The 17,005-nt window shown below is 42.5% G+C and overlaps 4 non-coding genes across 4 annotated transcripts; 2 read left to right on the forward strand and 2 right to left on the reverse strand.

Moving 5' to 3' along the window:
* The first annotated feature begins 5,062 nt into the window (after nt 1-5,062).
* On the forward strand, nt 5,063-5,144 carry trnal-aag (transfer RNA leucine (anticodon AAG)). The gene has a single exon. It is a non-coding gene; the product is annotated as a tRNA-Leu (tRNA).
* A 2,766-nt stretch (nt 5,145-7,910) lies between these two features.
* Nucleotides 7,911-7,992, forward strand: trnal-aag (transfer RNA leucine (anticodon AAG)). The gene has a single exon. It is a non-coding gene; the product is annotated as a tRNA-Leu (tRNA).
* Nucleotides 7,993-9,005: 1,013 nt separating this feature from the next.
* On the reverse strand, nt 9,006-9,079 carry trnat-agu (transfer RNA threonine (anticodon AGU)). The gene has a single exon. It is a non-coding gene; the product is annotated as a tRNA-Thr (tRNA).
* Nucleotides 9,080-11,942: 2,863 nt separating this feature from the next.
* trnal-caa (transfer RNA leucine (anticodon CAA)) lies at nt 11,943-12,055 on the reverse strand. The gene is made up of 2 exons: nt 12,018-12,055; nt 11,943-11,988 (listed from the first exon to the last, which is right to left on the reverse strand). It is a non-coding gene; the product is annotated as a tRNA-Leu (tRNA).
* Between the last annotated feature and the right edge of the window lie 4,950 nt (nt 12,056-17,005).

Consider the following 17,005-nt stretch of genomic DNA (forward strand, 5'->3'; position numbering starts at 1 on the left):
TCACCATAAGGTCCAATTCCCCAAGCCTGCTGACCTTATATGTCCATCCCTTTGCAGTATAGAATGAAAAAAACTCCAATAGATATCGGCCACCGTTGGCGATTTTCCTTTAAGATGGAGTGTATCACTTTCACTGAGACCGAGAAGTGTTAAGCTGTACATGAGTCTTTGTGGCTCGGTTGTTAACCAAAAGGGTGGTGGTTTGAGACCTCCCTGGGACGCTATGAGCCTTTTAATGAACACACCCTCTTCACTTCATTTCTCCATGGCCGGTCTTGTACCGCAATCAAATACAGAGCCCGTAGGGGGCAGTAAGCCCGCATATATAGCTCACTGTGTATATAATGAAGAAGCGGAGGTTAGTTTCTCATCTGCATGTTGCAGAGCCTTACGCAACTCATACCAACAGTTGGGGTTTGATCCCTGCACGGGCTATTAGTTGAAAGACCATTGTAAATGACGTGTAACAGATTTATCCAGCTGGCTTTTATGTTTCATACTAAATTGCTATCTTGAAACCAAAATAATTAGAAATATGGAACACAACCGTTGTTCCCCATGAAGGAAAGCTGTTTTACACTGACGTCACTCCTTTTTATTTAGTCCAGATTTTAAAAACAACTCCGACCTATCAAAGGAAAATGTTACACAAAAGTTGGAAAGCACACTCTGAATCCATCTGTATATTTGATTTCCGCAATCCGTTCAAGGCTGCCTATGTTAATCGTAAGTGTATAGATGAAACATTTAATATATTGTTCAGTTTAAATCAAAATGCTTTACTACTACAAGAGAGAAGTATAGTATGGAGGATGCGACAAATGTGTGATTTCTTGGAAGAAAACTACTTTTCTTTGCGTTGATTGACACACAAACCCTTTGTCTTTTTTAAAGAGATTATATCTTTAAACAGACAAATTTATAAAATGTGTTTTTTTTACCTAGAAATTTTGGACAGGGGCGAAGTATTACTAGTAGAGGCTGCTGACTAACACTGTACTGTCTGGAGATCAGCTCCATTTGCAATAAAAAAACGTGCGTAACAAAGCTGGAGAGCAGCTGAACTTGTGCTCAGTAGTCAGTATGGTGCTGAGGGTTCAATACTGTCGTTGTTGTATTACCACGAGCTGCACAGGCTCTGAATCAGACCATTTCAATTAGTCTGATCAGTGCAGGACAAGTTAATGTAGAATTATTGCTTTGTCTGTCTCTTGTTTGTATATAAATGGATGTCTCTGATAACTTAATGTTAGTTTTTATTTTAGTTTTACGATGTAGGTCATGCGTTGATATTCCTGATTCAGCTCATGTTCCATAGGAGAGAAGAGATTCCTCCTGTTTCTCGTACAACCATATCAGAACAGAAGCCCATGTCACCCAGCTCTGATTCAAGATCGAGTTGCATCTTCAACATTTTGTTTTTGTTTCTGATCATAATTTTCTTTAGTTATGATCAATATTGAACTTTTTCTAAGTAAAACAAAACTAATCAAACATGCAGGCAGATTTTTGAAAAGTATTAGGAGTTGATAGGGCGCTCCTTCGGAATAGTCGTCAGAAAATGTGAGAAAAGGAAAGTTACGTAAACTCTCACACACAGCATTAAAGACTGGAATCTGATCATAAAAAAACTAGCTGTCTCCCCGTCGGTAATCAAACCCCGGTTTCCCGCGTGACAGGCTGGGACACAAACAACTTTACTAACTAGGAGCGCTTGCTAGCTATTAGGAGGCATTTACTCTTAAATATGTTACTGTTTTGGGTTTCGACTTTAATTTTCCCGATACCAGTTTTTTACAAAAGTAAAGGCACATGGCACATGTGTGGCACATCACGTCCGAGTTTAGTGACAACTACCTCAGAGATTGTAAGCTGGGTAGTTTCAGATCACTTTTTTTTAAAGGTTCAAGCAAACCCGAATACCTTTGTGTAATCGTTTTTCATAAAGTGTCATTGTATTATAGCATGTGCCCTTAATGATTTTCTTGATACGTTATATGTGCTCTTGTTTGTATTGTATGTAGTTTTGTTGTTCAAATAAAACGTAAAAGACACAACTTTCGAGTCGAGATCTCGCCATGAGAGGGGAAGCATCTCAGAAAAAGCAGGTGCAGTCGGTTCCACGGTCATAACGCCACTAATTCGGGCGACAAGAGCAAAACCCACCTGGCTTCCTCCGTGCAAGTAATGAGACAAAGAGACAAATGCACAGCGGGTAGCATGGATGAGCGGTCTAAGGCGCTGGATTAAGGTCCCAGTCTCTTCGGGGGCGTGGGTTCGAATCCCACCGCTGCCAGGTGCTTCTGTCAAGACCCCCTTTCAGCTGGCTTCAGACAAATGGAAGGGAGCTGCTTTTTGGCAGTCTCTCGAGAAACTAAACAAAGTGTTTAAAGATACTTTCTCAGCTTGACATCAAGGCACAAAACAAAAACCTTCTTGCGTCCTCTCAACCCAAAAGCGCTTTGCCACTTTTTGCGTTATGCAGGGAACGACGTCTGCCCAGATCGCTTTTGTGTCAATGCAAATCGTAGTGTGCCCTCTGTTTTAATGTTGGCTGTGCTGGCGTGCTGCTTCTGTCTGTGAAACTTGAATGTTCTGCTTCTTCACACCAAATCGTCGGCGGGGGTTGAGCTTGTTAAATCTTTGCGCATAGCGCTCCTTTGGAAGTACTTTGTACAAGTTCAAAAGCGATCGTGGGATTTACTTCATGCGTGCAAAAAGCATGCCTCCCACGACAGATTTAAATGGGGAATGGAGCCTGCTTCTTGCTGTTTTTCCTGTGGTTGCAGTTACAAAGTTGATCGTGCTTTCACATTCTGTTAACAGTATTCACTGGCTGAGCTTTATCAGTTGGTTCGTAAAGGAATCTCTGCTTCGGTTCCAGAAAAGTCCTCTGTAGTGTGTTTTTTTCCGTGCCCATGGCAGTCTTTTAAAGCTGGTAGTAATGGCGGCGAAGTTAATTTTTTATCCTCTTTAAAAGAATAAGGACGGGCTGGGGCGAGCTCCATTTACCACTCTTTCAGCTAACCGCCGAACTCTCGAACTGATTACACTGCAGAGCCACAGGCGCCTCGCTTATCTCCATTCTCTGGGTTAGGGTGAAAAAAAAACTTTGCTGGTATTAGCTGGCCTGCTGGGAGTACCTCTTCTTCACTGATAAGCAAGATTTGTGTTTCATCTTTCGCAAGCTGTATAGATTTCTTTCAAAACAAGTTGTTCCAGAAAGGAAACAAACACTTGCATTCACCTGAATTAAAAGGCATGAGATTTGCCCAAAAGGATAAATTCTGTACAGTAAGACAGGAAGAAAGGCACCGCTGGGAATCGGACCCAGGATTTCCTGTTTACTAGACAGGCACTTTAGCCAACTAAGCCACAGCGCCGGCAAAGTGCTGTCCTTTGACATCCACTTGGACACGTCTCAACTGCTCTGAGACATCTGCGTTCGGTGTGCACCGAGCCTACTCGCCTTGCAAGTTGCCTCATTTACATGCGATAGCTCCATCACTAAGAGAAAGGATGAGAAATGGCTTTTATCTGGCACTTTTCATGTCAGAGGATCTCAATCTGCTTTCCGTGTACAAGAGGATGTCCAACTCATGTAGCTAAAGACGTAGACGACAGTGCTCCACTGAAATCTTGATCTCACATCCCTCGGCATGACTCCGCTGTGTTCTGCTTTAGACAAAGGGGGGAAAAGACTTCTTTCATCACACGTTTTGCACTGTTTACGGTGTTTGCAGTGCTCTTTCTTAAATGAAAACCAGGAATCGGCACCATATGAGGTGAGACTAGATAATATTGGATCAAGTAGCCTCGCCATTCCATGCGTGACGTGAGCAAAGTGTAATTCCTGTCTTTATAGTGTGCTTGTTAGAGACATAGCTGGCACCCAGAGCGCTTTAAATCCGGGAGTCAGCAGCCCAAGACAAGAGAGCTTCCTTCGTCTATGTTTTTTGCGTGAAGGGGGAAACCATGCGTGTGCTGCAAACGATCTTAGTATCGAAGTGCCGTCCCACATAACCGATCCGAACAATTTGCTTTACAGAGGAGCACTGCCGGAGCTTATCGTTGGCAAACTGAAGACCAGGCTGACCTCTTCTGTGACTCTTGAACACTGAGTCTCAAGGTTGTGAATTCAAACTCCACGCTGGCGGGAAATTCCATAGGTAATGATCACATTTTCTTGCATGCTAATCAAAAGAAATATTAAGAAACTTTTCCCGATACCAGTTTTTTACAAAAGTAAAGGCACACGGCACATGTGTGCCACATCACGTCTGAGTTTAGTGACAACTACCTCAGAGATTGTAAGCTGGGTAGTTTCAGATCAGATCACTTTTTTTATCAAAGGTTCAAGCAAACCCGAATACTTTTGCAAGAGACATTTCAGAATCCCAGTCAAATCCAGTACGATTGCTGGATCCTTCGAATTCGACTGAACTATAGCACAGATCTGCAGTCCACCATTAGAATACTGTGGGTGTGTTGTATAAGCCATACCGCCCAAAATAGTTCTAAAACAGGAGATGCATCCTCGTTTAGGAATGTGGTATAAAGTGAAATGGTCTGGGAAGAGTCCTACGTTTGAACAGTTCAAAATAGATGTAAAGGGGTATTTACGGACCCTTTCGAAATGTAAGAACGAGCTGTGCGGACCTTATCTTTCTTTACCTTGTGTAATCGTTTTTCATAAAGTGTAATTGTATTATAGCATGTGCCCCTGACGATTTTCTTGATACGTTATATGTGCTCTTGTTTGTATTTTATGTTGTTTTGTTGTTCAAATAAAACGTAAAAGACACAACTTTCCGGATGCGGCTGCTGTAAAAATAAAATGACATCAAGGGTGCTGTACGCAGAGGTCTGAAACCTGCTCCACAGAAGATCTTTATCCAGAGGTGTTAAGGAAGTCGAGATCTCGCCATGAGAGGGGAAGCATCTCAGAAAAAGCAGGTGCAGTCGGTTCCACGGTCATAACGCCACTAATTCGGGCGACAAGAGGAAAAACCCACCCGGCTTCCTCCGGGCAAGTAATGAGACAAAGAGACAGTGCACAGCGGGTAGCGTGGCCGAGCGGTCTAAGGCGCTGGATTAAGGCTCCAGTCTCTTCGGGGGCGTGGGTTCAAATCCCACCGCTGCCAGGTGCTTCTGTCGAGACCCCCTTTCAGCTGGCTTCAGACGAAAGGGAGGGAACTGCTTTTTGGCAGTCTCTCGAGAAACTAAGCAAAGTGTTTAAATATACTTTCTCAGCTTGACATCAAGGCACAAAACAAAAACCTTCTTGCGTCCTCTCAACCCAAAAGCGCTTTGCCACTTTTTGCGTTATGCAGGGAACGACGTCTGCCCAGATCGCTTTTGTGTCAATGCAAATCGTAGTGTGCCCTCTGTTTTAATGTTGGCTGTGCTGGCGTGCTGCTTCTGTCTGTGAAACTTGAATGTTCTGCTTCTTCACACCAAATCGTCGGCGGGGGTTGAGCTTGTTAAATCTTTGCGCATAGCGCTCCTTTGGAAGTACTTTGTACAAGTTCAAAAGCGATCGTGGGATTTACTTCATGCGTGCAAAAAGCATGCCTCCCACGACAGATTTAAATGGGGAATGGAGCCTGCTTCTTGCTGTTTTTCCTGTGGTTGCAGTTACAAAGTTGATCGTGCTTTCACATTCTGTTAACAGTATTCACTGGCTGAGCTTTATCAGTTGGTTCGTAAAGGAATCTCTGCTTCGGTTCCAGAAAAGTCCTCTGTAGTGTGTTTTTTTCCGTGCCCATGGCAGTCTTTTAAAGCTGGTAGTAATGGCGGCGAAGTTAATTTTTTATCCTCTTTAAAAGAATAAGGACGGGCTGGGGCGAGCTCCATTTACCACTCTTTCAGCTAACCGCCGAACTCTCGAACTGATTACACTGCAGAGCCACAGGCGCCTCGCTTATCTCCATTCTCTGGGTTAGGGTGAAAAAAAAACTTTGCTGGTATTAGCTGGCCTGCTGGGAGTACCTCTTCTTCACTGATAAGCAAGATTTGTGTTTCATCTTTCGCAAGCTGTATAGATTTCTTTCAAAACAAGTTGTTCCAGAAAGGAAACAAACACTTGCATTCACCTGAATTAAAAGGCATGAGATTTGCCCAAAAGGATAAATTCTGTACAGTAAGACAGGAAGAAAGGCACCGCTGGGAATCGGACCCAGGATTTCCTGTTTACTAGACAGGCACTTTAGCCAACTAAGCCACAGCGCCGGCAAAGTGCTGTCCTTTGACATCCACTTGGACACGTCTCAACTGCTCTGAGACATCTGCGTTCGGTGTGCACCGAGCCTACTCGCCTTGCAAGTTGCCTCATTTACATGCGATAGCTCCATCACTAAGAGAAAGGATGAGAAATGGCTTTTATCTGGCACTTTTCATGTCAGAGGATCTCAATCTGCTTTCCGTGTACAAGAGGATGTCCAACTCATGTAGCTAAAGACGTAGACGACAGTGCTCCACTGAAATCTTGATCTCACATCCCTCGGCATGACTCCGCTGTGTTCTGCTTTAGACAAAGGGGGGAAAAGACTTCTTTCATCACACGTTTTGCACTGTTTACGGTGTTTGCAGTGCTCTTTCTTAAATGAAAACCAGGAATCGGCACCATATGAGGTGAGACTAGATAATATTGGATCAAGTAGCCTCGCCATTCCATGCGTGACGTGAGCAAAGTGTAATTCCTGTCTTTATAGTGTGCTTGTTAGAGACATAGCTGGCACCCAGAGCGCTTTAAATCCGGGAGTCAGCAGCCCAAGACAAGAGAGCTTCCTTCGTCTATGTTTTTTGCGTGAAGGGGGAAACCATGCGTGTGCTGCAAACGATCTTAGTATCGAAGTGCCGTCCCACATAACCGATCCGAACAATTTGCTTTACAGAGGAGCACTGCCGGAGCTTATCGTTGGCAAACTGAAGACCAGGCTGACCTCTTCTGTGACTCTTGAACACTGAGTCTCAAGGTTGTGAATTCAAACTCCACGCTGGCGGGAAATTCCATAGGTAATGATCACATTTTCTTGCATGCTAATCAAAAGAAATATTAAGAAACTTTTCCCGATACCAGTTTTTTACAAAAGTAAAGGCACACGGCACATGTGTGCCACATCACGTCTGAGTTTAGTGACAACTACCTCAGAGATTGTAAGCTGGGTAGTTTCAGATCAGATCACTTTTTTTATCAAAGGTTCAAGCAAACCCGAATACTTTTGCAAGAGACATTTCAGAATCCCAGTCAAATCCAGTACGATTGCTGGATCCTTCGAATTCGACTGAACTATAGCACAGATCTGCAGTCCACCATTAGAATACTGTGGGTGTGTTGTATAAGCCATACCGCCCAAAATAGTTCTAAAACAGGAGATGCATCCTCGTTTAGGAATGTGGTATAAAGTGAAATGGTCTGGGAAGAGTCCTACGTTTGAACAGTTCAAAATAGATGTAAAGGGGTATTTACGGACCCTTTCGAAATGTAAGAACGAGCTGTGCGGACCTTATCTTTCTTTACCTTGTGTAATCGTTTTTCATAAAGTGTAATTGTATTATAGCATGTGCCCCTGACGATTTTCTTGATACGTTATATGTGCTCTTGTTTGTATTTTATGTTGTTTTGTTGTTCAAATAAAACGTAAAAGACACAACTTTCCGGATGCGGCTGCTGTAAAAATAAAATGACATCAAGGGTGCTGTACGCAGAGGTCTGAAACCTGCTCCACAGAAGATCTTTATCCAGAGGTGTTAAGGAAGTCGAGATCTCGCCGTGAGAGGGGAAGCATCTCAGAAAAAGCAGGTGCAGTCGGTTCCACGGTCATAACGCCACTAATTCGGGCGACAAGAGGAAAAACCCACCCGGCTTCCTCCGGGCAAGTAATGAGACAAAGAGACAGTGCACAGCAGGTAGCGTGGCCGAGCGGTCTAAGGCGCTGGATTAAGGCTCCAGTCTCTTCGGGGGCGTGGGTTCAAATCCCACCGCTGCCAGGTGCTTCTGTCGAGACCCCCTTTCAGCTGGCTTCAGACGAAAGGGAGGGAACTGCTTTTTGGCAGTCTCTCGAGAAACTAAGCAAAGTGTTTAAATATACTTTCTCAGCTTGACATCAAGGCACAAAACAAAAACCTTCTTGCTTCCTCTCACCCAAAAGCGCTTTGCTACTTTTTGCGTTATGCAGGGAACGATGTCTGCCCAGATCACTTTTGTGTCAATGCAAATCGTAGTGTGCCCTCCGTTTTAATGTTGGCTGTGCTGGCGTGCTGCTTCTGTCTGTGAAACTTGAATGTTCTGCTTCTTCACACCAAATCGTCGGCGGGGGTTGAGCTTGTTAAATCTTTGCGCATAGCGCTCCTTTGGAAGTACTTTGTCCAAGTTCAAAAGCAATCGTGGGATTTACTTCATGCGTGCAAAAAGCATGCCTCGCACGACATATTTAAATGGGGAATGGAGCCTGCTTCTTGCTGTTTTTCCTGTGGTTGCAGTTACAAAGTTGATCGTGCTTTCACATTCTGTTAACAGTATTCACTGGCTGAGCTTTATCAGTTGGTTCGTAAAGGAATCTCTGCTTCGGTTCCAGAAAAGTCATCTGTAGTGTGTTTTTTTTCCGTGCCCATGGCAGTCTTTTAAAGCTGGTAGTAATGGCGGCAAAGTTAATTTTTTATCCTCTTTAAAAGTATAAGGACGGGCTGGGGCGAGCTCCATTTACCACTCTTTCAGCTAACCGCCGAACTCGCGAACTGATTACACTGCAGAGCCACAGGCGCCTCGCTTTTCTCCATTCTCTGGGTTAGGGTGAAAAAAAAACTTTGCTGGTATTAGCTGGCCTGCTGGGAGTACCTCTTCTTCACTGATAAGCAAGATTTGTGTTTCATCTTTCGCAAGCTGTATAGATTTCTTTCAAAACAAGTTGTTCCAGAAAGGAAACGAACACTTGCATTCACCTGAATTAAAAGGCATGAGATTTGCCCAAAAGGATAAATTCTGTACAGTAAGACAGGAAGAAAGGCACCGCTGGGAATCGGACCCAGGATCTCCTGTTTACTAGACAGGCGCTTTAGCCAACTAAGCCACGGCGCCGGCAAAGTGCTGTCCTTTGACAGCCACTTGGACACGTCTCAACTGCTCTGAGACATCTGCGTTCGGTGTGGACCGAGCCTGCTTGCCTTGCAAGTTGACTCATTTACATGCGATAGTTCCACCACTAAGAGAAAGGATGAGAAATGGCTTTTATCTGTCACTTTTCATGTCAGAGGATCTCAATCTGCTTTCCCCGTACAAGAGGATGTCCAACTCATGTAGCTAAAGACGTAGATGACAGTGCTCCACTGAAATCTTGATCTCACAACCCTCGGCATGACTCCGCTGTGTTCTGCTTTAGACAAAGGGGGGAAAAGACTTCTTTCATCACACGTTTTGCACTGTTAACGGTGTTTGCAGTGCTCTTTCTTAAATGAAAACCAGGAATCGGCACCATATGAGGTGAGACTAGATAATATTGGAACAAGTAGCCTCGCCATTCCATGCGTGACGTGAGCAAAGTGTAATTCCTGTCTTTATAGTGTGCTTGTTAGAGACATAGCTGGCACCCAGAGCGCTTTAAATCCGGGAGTCAGCAGCCCAAGACAAGAGAGTTTCCTTCGTCTATGTTTTTTGCGTGAAGGGGGAAACCATGCGTGTGCTGCAAACGATCTTAGTATCGAAGTGCCGTCCCACATAACCGATCCGAACAATCTGCTTTACAGAGGAGCACTGCCGGAGCTTATCGTTGGCAAACTGAAGACCAGGCTGACCTCTTCTGTGACTCTTGAACACTGAGTCTCAAGGTTGTGAATTCAAGCTCCACGCTGGCGGGAAATTCCATAGGTAATGATCACATTTTATTGCATGCTAATCAAAAGAAATATTAAGAAACTTTTCCCGATACCAGTTTTTTACAAAAGTAAAGGCACACGGCACATGTGTGCCACATCACGTCCGAGTTTAGTGACAACTACCTCAGAGATTGTAAGCTGGGTAGTTTCAGATCAGATCACTTTTTTTATCAAAGGTTCAAGCAAACCCGAATACTTTTGCAAGAGACATTTCAGAATCCCAGTCAAATCCAGTAAGATTGCTGGATCCTTTGAATTCGACTGAACTATAGCACAGATCTGCAGTCCACCATCAGAATACTGTGGGTGTGTTGTATAAGCCATACCGCCCAAAATAGTTCTAAAACAGGAGAAGCATCCTCGTTTAGGAATGTGGTATAAAGTGAAATGGTCTGGGAAGAGTCCTACGTTTGAACAGTTCAAAATAGACGTAAAGGGGTATTTACGGACTCTTTCGAAATGTAAGTTGTTATCTTTATTTACCTTGTGTAATCGTTTTTCATAAAGTGTCATTGTATTATAGCATGTGCCCCTGACGATTTTCTTGATACGTTATATGCGCTCTTGTTTGTATTGTATGTAGTTTTGTTGTTCAAATAAAACGTAAAAGACACAACTTTCCGGATGCGGCTGCTGTAAAAATAAAATGACATCAAGGGTGCTGTACGCAGAGGTCTGAAACCTGCTCCACAGAAGATCTTTATCCAGAGGTGTTAAAGAAGTCGAGATCTCGCCATGAGAGGGGAAGCATCTCAGAAAAAGCAGGTGCAGTCGGTTCCACGGTCATAACGCCACTAATTCGGGCGACAAGAGCAAAACCCACCCGGCTTCCTCCGGGCAAGTAATGAGACAAAGAGACAGTGCACAGCGGGTAGCGTGGCCGAGTGGTCTAAGGTGCTGGATTAAGGCTCCAGTCTCTTTTGGGGTGTGGGCTTGAATCCCACTGCTGCTAGGAGTTTTTGTGTTACAACCACCAAATGGAGCAATGTGTTAAAAGCTACTTTATCAGCTTAACATCAAAGCAGGGAGAAAAAAGTGTTTCTTCTTCTCAACACAAATTATCGTTTCCACCTTCAGCAGGGAAGTTTGTCTACCAAGATCACTTTTGAGTCAGTGCAAATCACAGTGCGCCCTCAATTTTAATGTCGGTTGTGCTCCTTTTTTCTGTGAAATGTTAATGTTCTGCATTTTCAAGTCGAGTCATCCTCAGGGGTAGAGCTGATTATGTCTTTCCGCATAGCGCTCCATCAGAAATAACTTGTCTAAGTTCAAAAGAGATTGTGGGTTTCACTTCAAGCAATCACAAAGCATACCTCACATGTCAGATCTAAATGGGGAATTTGTTGGTTACAAAGCTGAACGTTTTTCCATGTTCTGCTGAAGTATCCACTGGCTTGCCTTTATAAGCAGTCTTGGAAAGATAAGCTGTGCTTCATCTCAGGAAAAATCATCAGTACTGTCATTTTATTCTGTGTGTATGGCCGTTATTTAAAGTATATAAAAATCACGAGTTCATAGACTTATCCAAATATCAACGGCACCTTGTAAACCTGTCATAAGAATTCCTTCAATCCAATAGTTTCACTCCAGGGAAAAGGCAGGAAAACATAGAGATTTCTTATTTAAAGACAACATCCGTATTAGATTGCATGTAAGCAGGCACCACTCAGAATTCCTAATATGATTTTGAATTCAGTTTTGCAGTGCTTTAGTGCTTTACTACTTTCAGAGAGTCCTTTATTGACCTTGCTGAAGCAGAGAAGCGACATAATCACAATTGTGACCAGTTTTTCTGCTGTTTCTGGTTAATACTGATTATTATTTTGTATTTTGATTAGTATAGATTGAGGTGTGAGGGGCGGAATGCAAATCGAGTTGGTGAATAGAAAATGAAACAGGAGTCACTTCTTGAGCTACGAATTCCAAAAAGTATGAAAACCTGTGCATTTTAACAGTGCAGAATACTCACAAATTGCACTGAGTTGCTTGCTTTCTTCTGCTGCTTTTATATTTCAGTCATTCACTGTCAGCTAGCACTGGAACAATTCAAGAGAGGTAAAAACAGAAGCTGTCAGGAGTGGGATTTGAACCCACACCTCCATTTGGAGACCAGAACACCCAAGCCAGCTGGAAAGACACATGTCCTTGAGTCTGGCGCCTTAGACCACTCGGCCACCCTGACAAGCAAAAGCAAGTGGTGTGCTAAATGCACCAGTAGTTGACTAAACTGAGTTTCTTCCCTGAAATTATTTGCTTGCGAAGACCCAAGTTGCCTTGAATGGATCTTGGAAATCAAATATACGGATGGATTGTTATTCGGTTGTGAGTTTTTTAGGGGCGTATTATAAATTGAGTTGGTGAAAAGGCGCTTTTTGTTAGTCTGTCGGGAGGCTGCACAAGGTGTTTAGAGGGAGAACTTCTAAAAGGCAGGCTCTCTATGTTTAACAACAAGAAATATTTTTTTTTCTCAATGGAAATGCTCTTTGGCGCTTTCAGCTTTACGTAGGGAACAACGTCTGCCGAGACCACTTTTGAGCCAGTGCAAATGGTAATGTGCCACCAAGTACATTTAATATTGGCTGTGGTAGCGAGCTGCTTTTGTTTGTGAAGCTTTTACTTCTTTAAGCTGAATCATCGGCAGGAGTAGCTTATTAAATCTTTGCTCATTGCGCTCCATCAGAAATACCTAGTCCATGTTCAAAAGAGATCAGGGGATTTACTTCATGCTTTCACATGGCATACCTTACACGAAAGATTTAAATGGGGAATTGATTGTGCTTCTTGATGTTGTTCCTGTGGTTAGCTTGGTTACAATGGTGAACGTTCTTCCACGTTCTGCTAGAGTATCCACTGGCTGGGCTTTATCAATTGGCTCGGATGGGTCATCAGTGCTCCGTCTCCAGAAAAATAATCAGCACTGTCTTTTTTCTGTGCGCATGACCGTCTTTTAAAACATATAAAATCACGAGTTCATTGATTTCTCCAAATAACAACAATACATTTTAACCCTTCAATCCAATAGTTTTACTCCAAGTAAAAAGCAGCGCAATATATAGAGAGATGACATTCAAAGATTTCAACGTTCTTATTGGATTGCCTGTATGCAGATATCGCTCAGAATTGCTAATATGATTTTAATTCAGTTTTTCTCTACTACTTTCAGAGTCTTTTATTGACCTTGCTGAAGCAGAGAAGTGACATAATCACAAATGCAACCAGTTGTGCAGCTGTTTCTGGTTAATAATGATTAATGCAAAAAAAAACAGCTCCTTGCATTAAGAGTCCTCCCTCTGGATTCCTCTGAAAGCTGCGCGAATTACTCACTGCGTGTCTTGTACTGTGTAGCACAGTGACAAGAACGCCTTGAGTTTTTTTCCATATGTGAAGGAAAATGCAAAAGAGCATGAAAAGTATCGATGGTATAAAATATCCATGGTACAACTCGAGAAAGAACTGAAGGACAAAATAATGACATTTGATGATTACAAGAGAAACACAACCGTCCAAACATGGGCTTGGATCCTGAACACTTGTGTTAAAAGACAAAGCAAAGGATATAACCTGTAAATGTCTACATGTCTTACAGTTTATGAAATAACACAATTTCTTCCTTTCTTAATAATTTCTTACTATTGATAGATGCTTTTTTGAATTTTAACAGAATCACAATTACAGACATTTGGGGTTAAACTGTTATTCACATATTCACATATAATTATGAGACTCAAAATATGCGTCTTTTCTTTTTTCGAGGACAAATGGATTATTGAGGTGTAAAAATGGGTTCAAAACCAAAATCATCTGCTATTGCTGCTGTTTCTTCAAATCCTTTAATTGATCATTGATAACGAGGAATAATATTATACAAATTGTGGTTTTCTGTGAATTGCCAATTTTATTGTAATTACATCTTGGTTTACAGATGACTTGCATGTATCACAAGGTATTACAGATGCAGCAATTCAAAATGGGTGGGGTATTTCGCGGAATACCCCGGTGGGCGTGTCGCGGTGTCACGCAGTATCACGCGGTTAATCGCGTCATTTGACGTCATCCCGGAAACTATCCGGCGTCACCTTGTAAAACCGCCAGGGGGAGCTTAACCTCTCATGTACAGCATTTGAGCTTTTAATTTTGAACTGTGTATTACAGCATGTTAATCATCACTCATTAAAATGTTGGTATATTTTATGAAAGCAAGATTGCTCAGTTGGACAAAAGTACACAACCTACCTTTATCAGAAATATTTATGCATCAAAGCCTTTACTGAAGATATTACTAATAGTATTAATAATGGATGACTTTGGACAAGCTGTATACTCAAAGTATAATTTCTTTAGCACATTTGTACAAGCACTCGGAATCTGTCCAAGCCATACTTTGTCAGGCATTTTGTTTTACTTCAACGGGCATAAAAACTTCCTTGCTTTTAACAGGGCGTTTCATAATTTCTAACTACGAAAATGATTTAAAATGCGACACTTATCATTCAACTAGAGCTCAAAATATCACAAGGATCCTCAAGAGCACAGCAAAGACTGTATTAAAAGATACTTGTATGTAGCAACGCTTTCTTTTCCATATACCAGATTTTATGGAACCACTTCAGAGGGGTGTCAGCCAGTCAGATTCCAGGAATCGGTACTTTAAAGGAAAAATACACGCCGGTATTCCATTTCTCCCTAACGATTTTAAGCATCGAAGTATATAACTAGCATGTGAAATAAATGTGAAAAAGTGGTAGTTTTAAGCTTTTCTGCTAATATAATATGGAATCGCGTATCTAAAGAATTTAATAACGATATGATTATATTCGTGTACTGCGACAGGGCTGTGTAGGGCTGTTTCGCCTCTCTCTTCATGCAACTTCCCTTGTAGCCTACTGGTCTACGTGCCCAACTATCAACTCACGGGTTGTGTGTTCAAATCAAGCTTGTGCAAACATTTCTTCAAAAAAATAGAATAGCGATATTATGGACAATCAATTGACTTTTATATTTCAAAATATCACAACATGATCGATTCTAAGTCATTTTTGATAACAATGAATAGTCACCTTCTTCCCTTCTGACAATGGTCCCTGTTTCTGCTTCCTGCTTCGTGTGTGTGTGTGTGTGCAATAGAGTACATTTTTATAGAGAAATGCAGGCTGGACAGTATGCGTTACAATATAAACATTTATATTGATTTAAATTGTGTTCTGATTTAAATCGCAAACGCGAGTTTAATTATATGTGTTTTTTAATCATAATCAGGCTAATGCAACATAAATTGATACAGTATCTTTGTCTTCTAAGTATCTTAATAAACTTTCAGCATACCTTTCTACCCGTTTAGATTTATATTTCTTGGGATTTTGGGATCAAACGTGGAAGGATTAGATTGTAATCGTTTTTATTTTTCAAATATGAGATTGTATTTCTGAATGTTATGTTACACCTACAGTAGTTCACTGCTTTAAATACATCGAATTAAGAAAGTTATGTGTAGCACTTTAGATATTTTTTTCTGAACCAGGGAAAATCTGATCATGTTTCTCTATAACAATAATAAAAAACATTATTTTACATATCACCTTTAAAAGTGGCATCTCAAAGCAAAAAAGTAGATGGGAAAAACAGTTAAAAGGGACCAAAGTAAATACCAGACAAACACAAACGTGTTTTTAATAAAATGCTTTTATTCATTCAGCAGAGAGTGAGAGGGACATCCAGCAGGGAGAGACACACACACCGGTTTCCATTGACAAAATTGTTTTTTTTCAATTCCTCTTGTCTAACAGGAATGTTTTGCTGTGGACAGACTGTTAGACTAGAGGAAAAGAGCGCCTCCTTCTACGAAGCATTTCCTTGATCCGATCACTAATTCTTTTCCAGTCGCACGCAGTAAGGGTTGAGAATCTCCGATTCACCATGCTACTAATGGTTTCCCGGAGATTGCAAGGCAAGGCACTTTTGCCTCTGGACCCATCGAAATTTACAGACGTGGTCCACCCCCAGTAAATTTCAAAAGTCACAAGATTTCGAAACACGAGGGCGGCGTAGCGGTCGGCTCTTGCTTTCCCGTCTATGCCGATGCACTGCAAGTACAACCCCCCCCCTCCATCTCCTGAGTGATGGGTAACAGTTGGATATCTGGGAGAATTATTCGTCCCACTGGCGTCTGTGAATTCCGCTCTGTAAATGGTGCTTCCTGGGGGGAGATAGACGGCAGGAACAGCATCAACAAATTCCTGCGCGGTAGTGAGCGGAGAGGCCGGGATGGAGTGTCCTGAGGCGGTGTGTGCTCTGCGGGGGGCAGAGCTTCCGCCAGGCATTGCAACCTGCGCGGCGGGGAGAGGCACTTTTCGGGAGACAGCTGCTCAACTGTTTGACTGCTGGAAAATACTGTCTCCTTCCTCTGCATTTTCAGGAGTGTCTCTAGCCTCCCAATCCTCCCCAGTAATGCGTCGTACTGCTCCCACTGCTGCCGAAAAGTCTCCACACAGGTGTTGCTTCTACAGGTTGGCACCCTGGCCAGTGGCCGAGAGCAGAGACCCACGGCCTGTGGCAAAATAACATAATTCATGTAAGAAATAAAGTCACACAGTAGTATTCATCAGTCGCGGAACAGAAGTCAAAATAAACTTTTCTTTTTTTCCGTCTTACCGCTTTCTTTTTTACTGTCCTGGTGGTAGATTTCGAAGATCGTTTCGCCCGTGCGGTGTTTTCTTGAAGAACAGGCTACGAAGAAATAATTATAATTGAATTTAAAATTCAAAACGGCAATAATACCTTGTAATATGCGCTGTTATCGCGTATTTCAGATGAAGTCTGCTGTATTTGCTTACCCTTCGCTCTTTGGAAGCTGGGGCGGCAGAAGCACCCCGTCTCTTCCCGTAAAAGGTCTTGGTCTCCATATTGTACTATGGTCGCTGTAGTGCAGGTTCGCAGTTTTTTTTTTGTGATGGGAGCTCACCCAATCCCTTGGTGTATTTATGCTATATTCACATGTACGGCTAGAATGTTCATTGTCTTCCAATGAAAAGCGGGTGCCTTTTGCCGAAGTCGGGAGACATTAGAGGCTTGCCACACCCGGACTGTTAAACCACCGCATTAGCACGTCAAAGCCCATTGAGGACCCTGGCGCAAT

Source organism: Lepisosteus platostomus, chromosome 5, assembly GCF_059453375.1.
Source record: "Lepisosteus platostomus isolate fLepPlt1 chromosome 5, fLepPlt1.hap1, whole genome shotgun sequence".
NCBI classification, from domain to species: domain Eukaryota; kingdom Metazoa; phylum Chordata; class Actinopteri; order Semionotiformes; family Lepisosteidae; genus Lepisosteus; species Lepisosteus platostomus.